Here is a 16,692-nt window from a genome sequence, read left to right as displayed (position 1 = left end):
CTCTTGATCCATCTTGGTTCCTTGGCTCATGTAAGCCAGAAGAAAAAGGGTAAACCTAAACTTTAAACCAGCTCTTTACCATTTGGCTGGAAGATAACACCTTCCCACTCACAATAGGATAAGTACATTAAGATACCATATCTCCAAGCCCTGGGCTCTTGGGAATTCACTAACTTCTAACATCATGTTATGTTAACTGTGCCCTGTTTGTGTTTTCTCTGTGTATAAACTAAACAGATTGTCAGCATATCAGTCCTAATTAATGAATTAGCTTTGCTTTTTTTTTTTTTCCCTTTTTTCTTTATAACATGCTTGTTGCAGATCCAAAATATTACTAATCACCAGCGTGGAGATTTATGAGCCTCCTTATTTTCTAGGCCTGATTGTTGTTTGTGCAGGTGGAGATTTAAATGGCCATATCCATTGCAGAGATTTATAGTCCAAGTGATTGATGTTAGAAATGAGCTACAAGACTCTTACTGGAGCAAGGATGATGGAAAACTAAGTTGAAGTTGCTTGTGTCTCTAAGCACGAATGACCAGGGAGCACAAAATCTGATCAAAATTTCAGCATCAGAAGTTCCCAGAAGAACAAAACAACAAAAAAAGTATATACTCACATCCTTTCTGTCACTTATTTTTAGCTTTACTTCAGTAATTTCTAAAAACTTGTAAAAAGCAGAAGGAATGTTCCGGCTTCTTAAAAGTGTCTTTAATATGTTGCTACATGTGCATTCTAAAAATCAAGGTATGCCTACATGTGTGCTATGAGCCTTTAGAATTGCCACACATTTGTAGCTTTTACTGACTTACATACTTTTTTGAGTCCTCAGAGCCAGTAAAATTGATCTAATACAGATCACACACTTTTGTGGAGATCCAGGACACATTTTTGTATTCTTTTGGTGGCGATTACTGTGTGTGTGTGAGATATACACTTACATACATGTAGTATAATGTACTTTTGAGTCCTTTATGCATCCAGACTGTGACACACTTTTTCAACAACATAATCGTCCCTTTTTCCCTCTCCAAAGGGGCCAGCATGGGCAGACCTAAAAAACTGTATCCTCACCTCTCTGGGTGACTCCTGGTTCCTTATTTGTTTGCTACATGAGTTGAACCTCTCCTTTTCCAACCTTCCTGCTCCTTATGTCCTTCCTGGCAAGCCAGGGGCTTGTACCCCTGATCTGGCTCCTGGTTTCAATCCCTCTCCCTTCACCTGAATTGCCTAACCCAGTCCTCCTGACTCATTCTGAATTGCAATCCCAGTTTGGGGTTGGGGACCAATGGGGAGGAGACTAACCCAATCCTGTGGGAAGGGTAGAGCTGAGATGGCTGCAGCCACCGTGGCAATGGTGTGGCCTCTTACTTCTCCAGTTAAATGACTGGGACCACAGGCCAGCCACTGGGTTAATAACTGACTGGGAAAGACAGATGGAGCTAAAGTCCTTTTGGCCTTTCCAGTACATTCATTTCTTCATTCATATTTTAAAAAGGAAGTTGAAATACTGGCATGGGGAACATAAGTACAAATCTGTGGATTTGCCCTGTAGATAACTTTCTCCTCTGCATTGCTCTGGCTACACAGGAAAGTGCATCTCTCTTTTCTAATAGAGGCCTGCTAAACCATAAGGTCATTTGGGACATGCCAGGCATGCTGGGGGCAGAGATTCGGGATGCCTGGTCTGAAGGGTGTTAGGTATGGGGGACATGTCACACATAGGCTTATGCTGGTCTATGGTTACAGATTTCCCCCTGGAAAAAAAGCCCCACTTTTTATGCCTCCAACCTTCCCTCCCCTGGGCTGGAATAACATGGTAATTTGAGAACAGCTTTGGAACTTCAGGCCAAGATTTCTGCAAGTGTTGCATGATTTTGCATGGCATGGCTTGGGGTTTTGGGGGTTTTATTTGATGTTCTGTGTCACTTATCAAGGCACCGTATTTTCACTGTGCATTGAACAGTCACCCAAGGAAAACCTCAGATCACCCACAGCTGAGGAAAACATAATCAGTAGCTGGTTTTAAAACTCTTTGCCCAAGTATAATACAGGTGTTTTCCTGTATTTGGAGAATAACCAAGGAAGTCACCCACAGGCAGCCAGCTGATCATGAATCATGTTCAGTCAGGTTTGAGAATAATCAGGAATAAAAGTACAACCAGATTAATGTTTTCAAGTTGCAATTTTAAAAAAAAATCTCGTGCTGAGATTTCTCCTTCTCACTCTTGGTCTCACCTGGAGACGAAGTAAAATGGTGGAGGGACCTCAGAAGCATACTTTGACATACTTTAAGTGAAATAATACTAATAATATACGATTATATATGAATAATACTAATAATAACTAATACTACTAATATAATACTAATACTACTAATAATGTAATAATCCGGTGACATTTTTGCGATAGGATTTTGTCTTGTCCATTGTAGAGGATGGACAATGCTAGGGAAATGTATCAAAGTTGTTTGTAACAGTGGGGTAGCTTTTCGGAAGGGCCAGGGCACTGAAACCCTCCCACAGCTCCTTTCCAGTGCTGTGTATCTGTTTCTGGTCACAGTTTTGGTTTGAAAGATAAAAGACATTGTGATAAATAACATAAAGCAATACACAAAGAGAAAAAATAATGTAATTGCCAAGACTGTTAAAAGGCTGTCCTGGGGGACTGGCCCAAGAGGCACATATTTGTATGTGATACCAACATCACTACACCTCCCCAAGAAATCCCAATGTCTTGATTCAAAGCCCCGAGAAATCAGAGCTTTTTGAGAAACTGTTTTCTAGAATAGTTTATTGTGGGGAAAAAACCCCAACAATATTTCCTTCTATTCTCATTTAGAAATATCCAAAAGTTTTGCTGATTCCTAGAATGGAAAAGTTTCCGTCTTACTGATTAGAGGAAATAAACTGCAGTTTCAAGAAAATTTATGTAGAAAGTTATGCAGCAGCCATAATTGCATTTCATGTGACTTTTTAAACCTTGAAATGTCACAAACCCCAAAATATTGAAACTCTGGGAAATGGAGTTCCAAAAAAATCTTGTTAGTGGATATTGAAAAAATATTTTATGAAACTCAAAATATTTAATTCAGATTTTATAATTTAATCCTTTTTGTCACATTGATGACAAAAGCTATGACACATATAAGTAGTGCTCTTGTCTATGGCAGCGACCTGTACATCTAATAACGGAATGATTTCTACCAGCCTGACTTATGCCATCTGGTACCTTTTCCTTTGAGTAGCTTCACAAAAATCAGCAGGGCTGCTCACGGAGTAAAACAGACTGTATGAACAAGAATGGCAAAAGCTGCCTCTTTAGAAACAAAGCCATGATTAAATATCCTAATGCCTAAGAGAGATGCTGACAACAAGGTCAGTGTCCTAATCATGAAGGATGCATCAAATCCTGGTGTGACTCACTTCCCCCTCCTATGCCAGGTCTCTGGTGAGGGTTTCTGGTACTGCTGCTGTGTTAAGCAATGTCTTGCAAAGGATCTGTCAGCTAGAAGCTGAGTACACCAGAAACAAGCAGCGTGTAAGCTGTAGAAGTTATCGAAGCAGAAACAAGACAGCTAATCCTCGACATGAGCACTGAGCCCAAACTTTCAATTAACTTTTCACAGACATGCAAGTGAATCTCCTTTTGCTGGATCCTTGTAGGAAGCAAACCTAAGTGGCTGAGTCATGTTTGTTTCATAATGCACATTTATTCCAATCCAAAAGGAGACTCACAGACAGTGAGAAGAGGTATCCTCTTCCATCTCTACTACAGGGACTATTACTATCCACTGCTTCCAGGATGCATCTCTGAAATATTACTCGGTAGTTGACATTGTAAACGGCAGACTCTTTTATGAAGTGGTCAAAAGAGAAATATGTAAAAAAGCCAATATATCTTATGCAAAATTATCACTGAAGGATTAAAGCGCAGACATAACTGTTTTATTTTGAATATCTATTTCCATGATGTTTCTTTGTTGGTTAATCCTTTGCATTTTTGTGGCTTTAAGACATGATGAAATCTGTCGATAAGAAATAAGTTCTCTTTTGCCTTCCAATAATTAGCACATTGGATAAAGTTTTGGAAAATAAAAGATTTTTGCTTCAGAGGGAAATTTGGAAAAGAAGAACATTTTGTCAGGGAGTGGTGGGAAGAATGTCAACTATTCTGGTGAGCTTTTATTACTTGTATGGTTTATGGCATGATATGTGTGCATGTAGACACAGATTTTCTGAAATTCCTATTCACTTAAAGTGCTCACAGCTTCTGAAAGTTGAGTTCTCACAGCATCCATCATTACATGCAGTAGGTTGGCCCATGTTCTCTGTTCCCATCCAAATGAAACATCACATGCTGGGACCCAGACTTTTTGTGGGCTGCTTAAAGCTATTACAGATTGAGTTGGCCACAGTTTGTGCTGTTGGACTCCCTGCACTCCATTTGTCATGGGGGCTTTGCATTTTACCAGCTCTGATAGGTGGCCACATTAAAACTTTAAATACACATGCCTAACTGCAGTGACATCAAAAGGAGTGGGTGTACATAGCTGGAAAAAATATCTGGGCCAAAAATACTGATATAATAAACCAGAAAACTGGTAATATTCAGCTATCCACTTGTGCGATTGCACATAGGGATTCACCCAACACAGTAGTTAGCTGAAGATAGTATGTGTTGTGGATGAGTCTTAAATGGGAACGTTAGCTGGCAAGGCAAGGGAGAAAGATTACACATCCTACTCAAGTGACATAGAAAGACCACAGTCACTGTGCATTTCTTTTGACTCTGGCAGGCCTTATACATGCCTCACAAACTGTGACTCTCAGAGCTCCTGGAACATCCCCAAAGTGGGGTCATGGCGCTTTGCCACAGTGGAGTCCTCTGGTTTTATGGTGCATATCGTAGTTCATAATACATATAGAAAATGGTGTTGTTTTAGAAAGTGGTATTGCAAAAGCACGTAATAAAAGTCTATTTAAGTAATTTGGAGGAAATAAATAGCTTTAAAAATGAACTAGGGGATAGCAAGAAAGACAACTATAAACGTGGGTTGCAGTGGAGTCCCGTGAGGCTGAGAAAGGACCAAAGAACTGAAACTACAGAAGCGAGGGGAGAAAAAGCCCCAAGCATGGACTGTGAAGGCAGACTTGCTCTCTTTCCCCTCCCCGCTCCTCTCTTTTCCTTTGTGTGTACAGGTCCGGGGTGATGCTCAGGCTGCGGTCTGACAGCCATCAGTATTCGGTTCTTAACCGGGGGTGTGGCTAACCCAGAAGGAAAGCAGATTAAAGGAGGAAAAGAGAGACGAGCCATCAGACCTTCTGCTAGCCACAACTAGCAGGCCCTGGGTGCTTGTGCAGTTTGGTGAGGGGAAATAGAAAACAACGCTTAATAGCTGCTCTGAGTCCATCCAAAGCAGAAAGGCCAAATTTTTAAAAACTGCTGGCAAGATAAGGCGTCTGTTCCAAGACACCAACCACTAAAGCAGCCTTTTCTTAGGAAGAAAGGTATGGGACTCAGATATGTATCTGCTTATGTTTTAAGATCAGATGGGATGATGGCTGAGGGTGGTGTGAAGAGAAATACGTTATCCAGAACCTCCTGATTTAAAACAGTAAGGAAGGATTTTGTGGCTAGCTAAAGGGTTTTCATTTTGATGCTTTATTTCAATCTCCACATCATTTCAGCTTGTCCTACCCTGAACAATAGATTTCTATTAGTCAAAATTTGTGCCAAAATAAGGCAGGTCTGTCTTTGTCATGCAGGCCATTTGGATTACATAGCAAATATACCAGACATCATATACCGTGCCATTTGCCATATACCAAAATTTGGTGGCAGAAATATCTTGATGCGTACTCTGTAAGGACTGAAGAAAGATGTACATGTGATCACAATGAGCTGTATTGACTGAAATTCCACAGAGTGGAAAAGATGACATATATGTGTGACATAGTATCCACAAGTTTTCTCTCAACACTGCGGATGAATTCCTCGGAAAAGTTTTCCACACAACACCCTCACCGAGGAGCTGCTCAGCCAATCTGTTTGAGCACAGGGGCTTTAAGGGGAGTCACAATGCAAAGTTCCACAGGGTGCCAATGCACACCAGACATCTGGGGCCAGCTTGGGCTTCCCAGGACGAGAGCCATATTCTGTCCTGAAGAGCAAGCAATTCCAGGGAAAGCCTCTGGGAATTGCCCGGTGCAGCACCCATAGCAGTACACCATGTCATCTTTCTTTTTCTCCTCCCCCCATGGCCTGGCTCACTGTAATCTTTCACCTCTCCTTGGCAGCGTGTAGCCAAAGCCCTTTTTGGGATGCAAGCCCTGGGTTGTTCCTGTGTTTCTAAGTGGAATGGTGGAATTAGTCTTACAGATAATGGCTCAGTGATATGTGTAACACAGCCTTGCTTTTACAATTTATGGTGCAAATTAATGAAGTGCAAACTGGGCCAATTTAAAAGAGACAGACTCTTCTTTGATTAAGGTGCTAGCTGGAGACCCGGGGTATGTAGGTTGATTTTCTGCTATGTTACTGGCTTTCTAGGTGGCCACAAAAGGGGGATCCTTTCTGCTCCAGTTCCTCAGTGGTAAAAAACGGATGAGGACACTTCCCTGCCCTACAGAACATTATGAGGGGCTTAGGCACTATGGTAATGGATACCAAGGGTAGCTAAGATAAATAACCTGATAGTTAGTTGCAAGAAAATGATTGATGTTAGAATACTGCAAATATGTTGAAAGCCTAAAATATCTTTGTAATGTCTCCCCATTTCTTGAAATGCCAATTAACATTTTTCATTCAGATACCTGATGTTTACATTGGCGCATTTTTATTCTTACGTGTCTTACAAAATGGATACTTGCCTGACTTTGATTTTAGATGAAAGCACTCATCCCTTAACCTCATAGTAATTCTGAAAGTTGCTTTTATAAGAAGAAAAACAATGAGTTTTGATCCTGTTAGTGATGAGTGACAAGCGAAAAGTTTAATAAACAGACCACGAGTACCATCATTGGTAACACTATAGCACAAGTAGCAAATCACCATTGACTAAATTTCTCCAAACTCCCCAAGCTCTCTGTGAAGAAAAATAAAGTGTTACTTCGGTTTCCTGTAATCCTTCCTCAGTAAAAACACAGGATTCCCTTAGGAGAGTTAAAATCCATTACTAGGCTTCTTTATGCCTTTTTGTAACTAATTGTCTCTACCATGAAGGGTCTTACTTCCTCAAATCATGAGCTAATGCAGACTCTCAGGGTGCAATGGGGCTGCAGAGAAGTCAGCTTTTAGGCCCATCTTCTTTCAATGTCCTTTTTTTGAGTTCCCCCGCTCCACCTCACTGGTATCTAAGACTCCCTTGGTACTTACCTGTGTGGCAGCCATGTGCAGGATAATGTGCTCTGAAGCATCTCTTTGTACAGGCGTGGGAAGCAGCCAGGCAGGCTCAGCACCCGAAGCAGAGTACTTTGTACCACAAGCAGCACGAAGCTGGATTTGTTAGAAGGAGGAGTACAGCTTCATTTGCTTCCCTGAGAGCAGAGCATACATTCAGCTCATCAGAGCAAGCCTAGCTGTTTCTTCTCACCCGAGGTACTGCTTTTTCCTACAGCCATATATCCCAACTACTTTTGTTTCCCATCTTTGTATGCCACCTTTCCCCTTTTCAGTCTGCTTGTCTCACAGCAGTTTTGTAATTTTTGCAGTTTGTTCTGTGTGGGGTTGTTTATCAGTGATTTAAATAGCTGATTTAACTCAAACTGTTCAAGGAACTTCTCAAACGATATTCTCCGCTTTCCACAACTGAATGGTAAAAGCACACATTTTTAAGTCCATAAGCTGCATCTGAGATGACTTTGAGGTTGTTGGTACACAAAGATGAATGCATTTTTTTAATGAATAAGTAAATGTATTTATGACCACAATTGCAGAAGCAGGGCTAAAAAAGGAGGTCCTTTGATATTAAACTTACCTTAACATAAGTGGCATGTGATGATACATGTGTTGAATATGGCAACTGTAACAACAGACAAGTCATTTCTTTATTGATCAGTCACTTCCAATTCTGAACTATCTTTATTACAGGAAAGTTGTAAAATACATATCTTGCTACTTGAAATTCTTTGTTTTTCTTTTAAGAAATGGATGAGGAAAGCTAAATAGCTCCAGGATATACAACCCTATACAAGGTGTTGGAGAGGGGGGAGGGTGGCTCAGTGATGAATGACCAGTCGTTCAATTGTTTTCTTTCTTGCAGAAATCAGAGACAGAGTACAGTTTATCTTACCCTGACTTTTAGCAAGACAGATTGCCAAGCAAAACCCCCAGGTTGAAGTCATCCAACCACCAAGTAGAGTAAAGAGACCATTGCTGTTACCTTTCCAGGACACACTCCCACCCCCAGTGCCTTTTAATAGTCTACGGTGTTTCTTTCTGAGGTTGTAACATGAACTTTAGCTACTTTCACGCTGTTTTTATGCTGAACGCAATCTGGATTGATTCATTCGGGGCCTGAATCCTCCGCTGTAAGACAAGCTAAGACCGGCTCATTCCTGTGTGCATCCTTTGCAAACAACAGTCACTGCCGCAGAATTCCCCCTCACACTGTGTTTAATCCCCTCCCTACTTTCTTTCACCTGCCACTGAACTTGGTTTCCTCCAGTTTGAACGTTTCAGGCCTATGCTACTATGCTGGCATCAGCCAAAGCTCTCTTGTGCCACACGGGTATGAACGGGAAGGAGAACTGTGTGCCAAGACGATAAAATCCCTGAGTAACAGCAAGCTAACTTCAAGGTAGGCTGTCATTCTCCCAGGTTTTTCCTGCACTTCCCTTTAGTTTTATTTTTCTTATCACCTCCATTCCAGTCATTTGGAACTGGACATGACATCCCGAATTTATTCCATCTGCATCTGAGAGGCAATGTAGATCTTAAGTGGCCTTAATCATGACGAAGGTGCTTATTTCCCTGTGACAACCATAAATGGATCAGTAGCTTAAGTCAGCTCTGAAGAAACTGGACCAAAGTGCACATTATTGAACTGTTTGATAAAATTCAGAGGAACACAAAAGGCAGGACAGACAGAAAGAGTTAAAAGGGAAAGATGGATGCAGTTGCAGTATCTATTACTTGCAAGTGACCGTAATGTGTTTATACAGCTCTCAGCCAGGCTAGCAGATAATTAAAGGGAAGAACTGACACTGGACACTACACCACCTTATACACTATAGCACAGGGAAAGTCACACAAGTGGGATCGTAAGAAAACAGCAGCAGATTCCCTCCTCCTCTTTTTGCCGTGCTCAATCTCTTCCCTTTTGCAGTTAGAAGGATGCCTTGCTGGGAGGGAGTTAAAATATACTGCTAAAGTTAGGGTCCAAATTGATCCTACTGCATTGCAGTCAAGTATTTTAGAAATTCTGTCCTCAACCAGACAAACACCTTTGCTAGGCTCCAGTTCAGCAGGATGTACCCTCATCAGCATAAATCCATCCCATGAGCTCTTTGTTACCTGGCTATTCCTATAGCTATAGACTATTCTTTCAGCTCAGACTTGCCTTTGGGTGAGATCAAGCAGAGATTTGAGCCATGGATGACCAGCTTCTGGGTGGGTGGAGAAGTCTTGGCAACGATGTGATTTCTCTGTGTGTTTGTGATCAGGGAAATGATTACCTGTTCTCTGGCCATGTGAGGGGTCAGAGAAGACCATCCTCCCTCTGGACTGCCCAGACCACTCGGCCAATTTGTCAAGAATCCCATAGGATAAATAGCTGTCTCCAGAGACCTTTATAGTGACAAATCCAAATAAATCAGAGTCACTTTTACTGAGCACTTCAGCAGACAGATCAGATTTAATGAATCAGCCTTCAGACCCCCAAGGAAGATTTTCTTTCCCAAGCCCAAGGGGAACAATAAGTGCCAAAATTTGCTTCCAGGGTAAAACTCTATCAATCCAGCCTGTGATATTTTGTGATTGCAGTTACTAAGACCACTAACGGTGTTTTAAAAAGCACTGAGAATGCAGCAAAGAGCTCTCAGGATCAGCTGTATGATTAGTGTGCCCAGTGTAGAGAAAAGGAGGCTGCTATGGATCAGATGATTTTCCTCATCAGTGGTCAGGGACGGACTTTGCTTTCCTTTATCAGTGCCCTTCTGCACTTTTGGCTAGAACTCCCCACGAACACAAAAAAACGAAAAAAAAAAAAGAAAAGAAAAAAGAAATCAACCCTAAACATGCCCCCCCCCCCCCCCAGTCATTACACAGAAAAAACCTTGCAGGTTAGTCATTGTGGGTCATTCAAACAGTTTTAAGGCTTAACATCTTGATCCCCTTTAAAAACTTCCATCTCCATTTCCTTCCCCCCTTTGGGATCCATCCAGATGCCTACTCAAATACCTGCTGGCGCCAGAGGAAATTCTCCTGTAACGGATACCCTGCGATGTAAAACCAATATTTTGTTTCCAGGGTCATCCCTTTCACACCCCCACAGATTCTCTTGCTTCACCAACCTGCCTCTTGGTCAAGCCAAAACATGAGATATTGTGAATCCGAAGGGTGGGATTTTGGACCAGTTTAATAGGCTTGCTGATTGCTAACCCACACATTTCCTCAGCTTCCTCCTCCTGTTGTGGTAGCCTCGTCTGATAATTTATGTCGGGTTAACAGGCTGCTGGGCAGATACCTCTGCTCACAGTTCAGCAAAGAGAAAGAAAGAGAGTAATTTAACCCGACCCAAAGTGTTCATGACGATCAGACTGGTGACATCTTTTCAGATAGGCTAATACCTAATACGAAGGCCTAATAAAATTAAGATGCATCATTCAGTGGTAGGGTGTATGTGAGTGCATCAGGATCCAGTTCCAGGTAAAATGGTTAATTAAAAAGCAGGTTTTGGTATCATTCATGTGCAAACAAAAAAGCAGAAACATTTCATTTGCGATGGTTCCTCATCACTTATTTGGGGAATTGTGTTGGCTATAAAAAGTGGATCAGTGTTTGGAATTTGGTCAGAAACTTCTTGGTTTAACACTTTATCCTGTCCTACTTTTGGTTTTTATTTGTGCTCTCTGGCCATTCATACACTTTATGTGATAATCAGCAAATTGCTTTATATTAATGTATTGCAATATAATGACCTTTGTTAATTGTCATATGGGATACACGAGAAGGAGTTCTTCAGAAAGGACTGAAAATAAGCACTCTTTTAAAGTGTCATTTTAGGTGCTTATTTCCTCATTTAGCCTTATAATACATAATACGGGCAATACCTCCAGGATGATAATTGAAGAAAACAGTTAAGATTATTTACTTATGTAAAACAGATAATCCTACCTTTTATGTAAGTTTAATGAAGCTAACTGCAAGGATAAAATAACAAGAGCTCATTTCAGGTCCCTTTAATTGGATTGCAACTGAATTTTATTTAAGAAACTTTGTCTTTTTTAATTTTCCTCATGAAGGAAACAGAATAGCTGACTTTTTTCTCCTTTCAATCATTTAAATGAAAAATAATATACTGAGAATGTCAGGAAACAAATATTCTTTTGTCCATGACTGTAAAAAAGAACACATAAAATGAATTTTTACAAAATGGCTGGATGTAAGACTTTTCTATAGAGTGGGCAATTTATTGCACTAGGAATTTGTCATCCAAAATCCTGCAGAATATGCCAGAATGCTTGTTCACTTCTTAAAAAAGTCTCTTCCACTCCAACATAATATATTGCATAAAGTGCAGGAGAACATGAGTAAAAATGTGTTTTTTTAATGATTAAGGACTGATCTTGTTCCAATTGAGTCAATGGCAAAATTCCATGGAACTGAGCTGAATATATGGGTATAGATAAGATGTTGTTTACTGTGCTCTCGCTTTTTCTGAGAGCAAAATGTAAATGAAATATATTCCTTGCACAAATTAGATTATTCCAAGTCATCTACTGACTCCTACTTACAACAGAGCACAGGGATCTCTCCATGTTCCCCGGGAGCTGCAAGCCCTTAGATCCATGCAGCCTTAAGGACACTCTTGCCACTGTGTGAATTGGCTGTTGCACCGAAGAAGGAATTAACAGTCATGGAACAAGAGTTCACGAGATTTTGCTTGTATATATAAATGAATGTAACATTAGTAAGTTCTCCCAACCCTCTTTCAGCTGCAGTTATGATTTTTTTAAAAACAACACATATCTTTGTGCAGATTCTTGCCTGGTTTTAGCACAACCATGCGCAGAGGGAGAGCAAGTTTTTCCTCCATGTGCTGCATTTGAACTGGGAAATAAGCAGAGGGAGCACGAGCTGCCTCATTTGTGCTGCAGCTCACCCCTCAACAACTGAGTGGGCACTGGCTAAAAAAAAAAAAAAGGAAGAGAAGTAAACAGCCTTGAGATGTGCCAGCATCAGCCAGGTAACACATGTGGTAGAGGTGGACAGAGAATGTGCCAGTGGTGGAAATTATTCCTTCAAAGGAAGAAAACGGGAGCAGAGAAAGCACCGTGCCTCTGCAAGTCCTTGATTTTCCTGAAAATACCTCCTTGGGAGGTAAAATTTCCAGTTTGTATGTCTTAGAGTAGCGACTCAACCAGTCCCTTGTAAGATGAACAAGAAGAATTTGCCAAGAGGGCTCTCATTTTTGTTAACAAAACTTTTGGAAGACAAACAAACAATCTGACAAACTCCACCTAATTGCTTCAGTGGCACAAAACATTAGTCAGCTTGTATAATGCCTTGCCAGCAGAGATGGAGCTGCATGAAAAAAATAATTACCTCTGAAACAGGAGGTAGGGAACCGTGCTGCAACTGCTATAGAGCAATGTTATTAGGAAGTGTGAAGGAGTAGAAGGGAGTTGTTTATGATAAACTGACCAAATGATTCCTAAGTTGTTGGCTGTACAATTCATCAGCCCATCAAGTGAGAAGTGCAAGGCAAAGTGAATCAACACGGTTGCCCCCTTCCCTCTCTGGCCCATCCTGGTGGGTGATAGAGCATAACAGTGTTGGTTTTGACATTATTAGGTTATCCTGAAAATAAATCACTTTTGAAAAGATGAATAATTGGACAGAGCTTAGTGCTGACAAGCAAAAGGTTGGAGGCGGGGGGGATGGCGGTGAGGGGGAGAAGGAAGGGGGGCTGTGGTGTCGGAGATGCAAACCCATTCCAGGAGGCCACCAGCATGTGAGGAGCTGTAAGTCTCATTCTGGTTTGTACTTTGGCAAATGAGTGCAGGTTTTGGTCTGATAAGTATCAAACTGCATTTATGGTTTCTGAAACTATTTTTGACCCAGCAGAGAAATCAGACATACCTTTTCATGTAATCTGAACTGTGAGAGGTATACCCCTGCCCAATAAAATTAAAAGGTAGTAAATTTTGTCCCTATAAAAGGAAATCCCCACTTTTCCCAACATGTAGCTAATCTGTGGAGTTCACTGCCATAAGTGGTCATCAAGATAATATATTGTGGCTGGACTCTTAAAAGAGCTAGATAATTTTATGACCGTCAGCAACATCTGTAACTATGCAAACGAAGATCATAATAATGGTAATCCAACCTCATATTTTACAGCATAGAATAAACCCCCTTTGGGACAGAGGAAAAACTGGATAATTGACTAGTTATCTGATAGGGGGTTTTAATCCTTCTTCTGACACCTAAGAGACAGGGCACCATTAGACACAGGGTACCAGACTATTTGCTTGTGTCTACTCCCACCAAAGACCATGGCAATATTTCAAGTGTTTGATGTGAACTCAAACTTCATGTAGACATGTCTGAAGGTTTGCTGCCAATAGTGGGTTGTAATTTGTCATTTTTGTGATGAAAACATAATGATGTCCATCTACCATTCCTGGAAAGTTTTCTGAATGTGAGTGCTGTGGTTCTGGCACTACATTGTCATTAAGGAATATAGATTCACATCCTAATGCCCAGATATTTGCACTGTAAGCATGGGTAAATCATGCATAGGTGCATTACGCATTAGCTTCCCCTCTCAAAATGAGTGTAAGAATAGGTTTTCTTTCATCCAGTGTCTTTCTGTGCCATCCATTCCATCTTAGCTTGTCTAGATGAGGACTCATAGTAATTTTATACAATATCTGACACAAAGACACAGCTTGCATCCTGAATTTCTTTGGGGTTTACTCATGCAAAACTCTCTGTTGCAATCAATGGATTTAATTTTGATCTTTACAAGATGTTCAGACATACTCCTAGCCTGTTTGTGGCACCAGTCTACTAAACATCTTCACTGCTTAAGGAATACACCATGTTTGGGGATTGAAATAGTGAAAAGGATCCTGAAAATGCAGTTCCAAGTAGTGTAAAATTCCATCCCATTCTTTCTTCTTCTTATCTTCTAGCAGGTACTTAAGAGACATTCAGAAATCTGTCTTCCAAGAGCTCCCCTCCCAAACACCCCCATAAATGTCACAGTTCCTTGCTGTGCCTGCTGGTGGTGTGGAGATGGGAACACAAGGCACAGAATAACAGGGGTTGTCAGGGAGCTGGGTGAAATATCCATGTCTTCTCCCGGCCTTTTTAGCATTTGCGAGCAAGTCCTTCTCATTCAGAAAATGCATGATGGGAAATTTCTGGCAGGAAAACACCAATGAATTAAATGGGCCATGAGCCATCAGCTTTTAAGGCTCCACAACAGTCCAAAATGAGCCCTCCTCTGAGGGAACCCTTATAAAGCAGTGCATTTTGCAATCCCGGACATGGTTCTTCCACATGCCAAACCCTGTGCTGGTGGACCCACTCAAAGAGATGCTTACCACCCTCTTCGCCTTCAGCGCTCCTTCCTGTTGTCCTCCCTGCAGTGCTGGAGTTCACGATCTGCTCCACTGTGATGAGTCAACTGTTCGGGTGGCTGTGCTCCCAACCAGATTTGTCATAGTGCCTGCTTTCAAAACAACGGAGAAAGATGTCTCTTTTCTTGATTTTTTTAAAAATCAGACCATTCCCCAGGTCTGGTTTGGAGTTCAGCCATCGAACTGGCATGACTAAGGGGAGGTAACCCCTATCAAGCAAGGAAAGAATCCCTTAACACTCCTCTGCTTTTAAAGAATTTGTGCCCTGGAAAAACACCCTCTTGTTAGATAAGGGACAACCCAGAAAAGCCACCATCCATGAAAAGGGGAGGGATATTTCAGGCCACACTGCTCTTCTAATAGAGCTATTCAAATTCATTATCACTGCAGGATACGATCAGTCCTATATAGTTATCAGATTTGGGGCTATTTTCTTTTTCTGCCACTGACAAATAGGCCAAAGTAAACCAGATCACTGATAAGACAGACCCCTGGGAAGATGTTCTGCCACGCTTGATGCATGGATAGGGCTTTTTGTTCATCACCCAGATGATTTTGCCTTGCAGCATCTGTTTATTTTCCCTTTTCTTTCATTGCCCAAGTTTGAAAGCAGACTGAAATGGAATAGGATTTATGCTATGATCTGCAAACCCTGAACTTTTTATTTAGGACACTCAAAGACTGTGAGGCCGAGAGAGGCCTTTGGTATCCTCTTGTCTGACCTCTGCTACAACCCAGGCCATTAGCTTTCTCTGACTTAATTCTTGTTTGGTCTATCTACTGGGAAAACATCCAGTCCTGATTTAAGAATTGCAAGTGGTAGAGAGAATTCATCACAACTCTCCATGAACTGTTCTTATGGTCAGTTACCCCATCTGTTAGAAAATTTCCATCATACTTCAGTTTAGATTTGCTGAGCTTCAATTCCCGGGCATTGGCTCTCGTCCTTGGTGCACCTCTGTAACCCTAGATTTCCACCAAGAGTCAGATTAGAGAATGGGGTGATAATTAGGCACGTATATATCACTTAGAGATATTTTCACTCAGCTTGCCTCCTGAGGAGAAATGGGGTCTGAACAGAGTCATGTAAAGGTTTTCTGAGAAATAGATTATAATTTGTTATCATTCCAAATACAACTGTTTACATTTGCTGCCACTTGAATTACAGGCATATGATTTTCCAATACCTGTGGAAATGTAATTCCCACTAGATGCTTTTAAGGATCACTGGGTAATTTTTTAAATGAGAAATGGCCTGTTACCCAGAATTGCAGAGGGCCCACATTTGCCATTGTTGTCAACTGAATTAAACCAAAATATTTTATTTGCAAAGAGAATTCAGCAAGTATGAGAGGCCAAAGTGAATTCAGATATCATACTTTTGGTGTTACGAACTTATGAATTACAGTTGATGAATGGACTTGAGATCTGTTTCTGAAAGGTGCTTTCATGATATTACAAGATGTTTCTCTGACATGATGGCCACTTTCCTGAGGATGCTCTGTCAAACACTGTCCAGACCCAGGGAAGCGTGAAAAGATGGCAGAGCTAGATTGGGATGATACAGCCAAGTACCCACAACTTGCCTTTTTAATTGTTCTCTCTGACAGTATTATGTAACTTTACACTTTCTAAGGCAACATCCACCAGCACTGAACCATATTTACTTCAGATGATGCTTTCTGATCTGATTACATATAATATTTTCATTTTCTGGTTACATATAATATTTTCATTGCCTAGTTATTGTTACACTCCCTGGCCTCTGCTCCTTAGCTATGGGTTTGGCTACTGCCAGCATCTTGTACACCAGTAACTTCTCTCCTGAGCCTTGTCCCCTTTGATCACAAATACTCTGCCATTTTTTTGCTGTAATCTG

Source organism: Harpia harpyja, chromosome 4, assembly GCF_026419915.1.
Source record: "Harpia harpyja isolate bHarHar1 chromosome 4, bHarHar1 primary haplotype, whole genome shotgun sequence".
Classification (NCBI taxonomy): Eukaryota; Metazoa; Chordata; class Aves; order Accipitriformes; family Accipitridae; genus Harpia; species Harpia harpyja.
Note: the sequence above shows the minus strand (reverse complement) of the source record.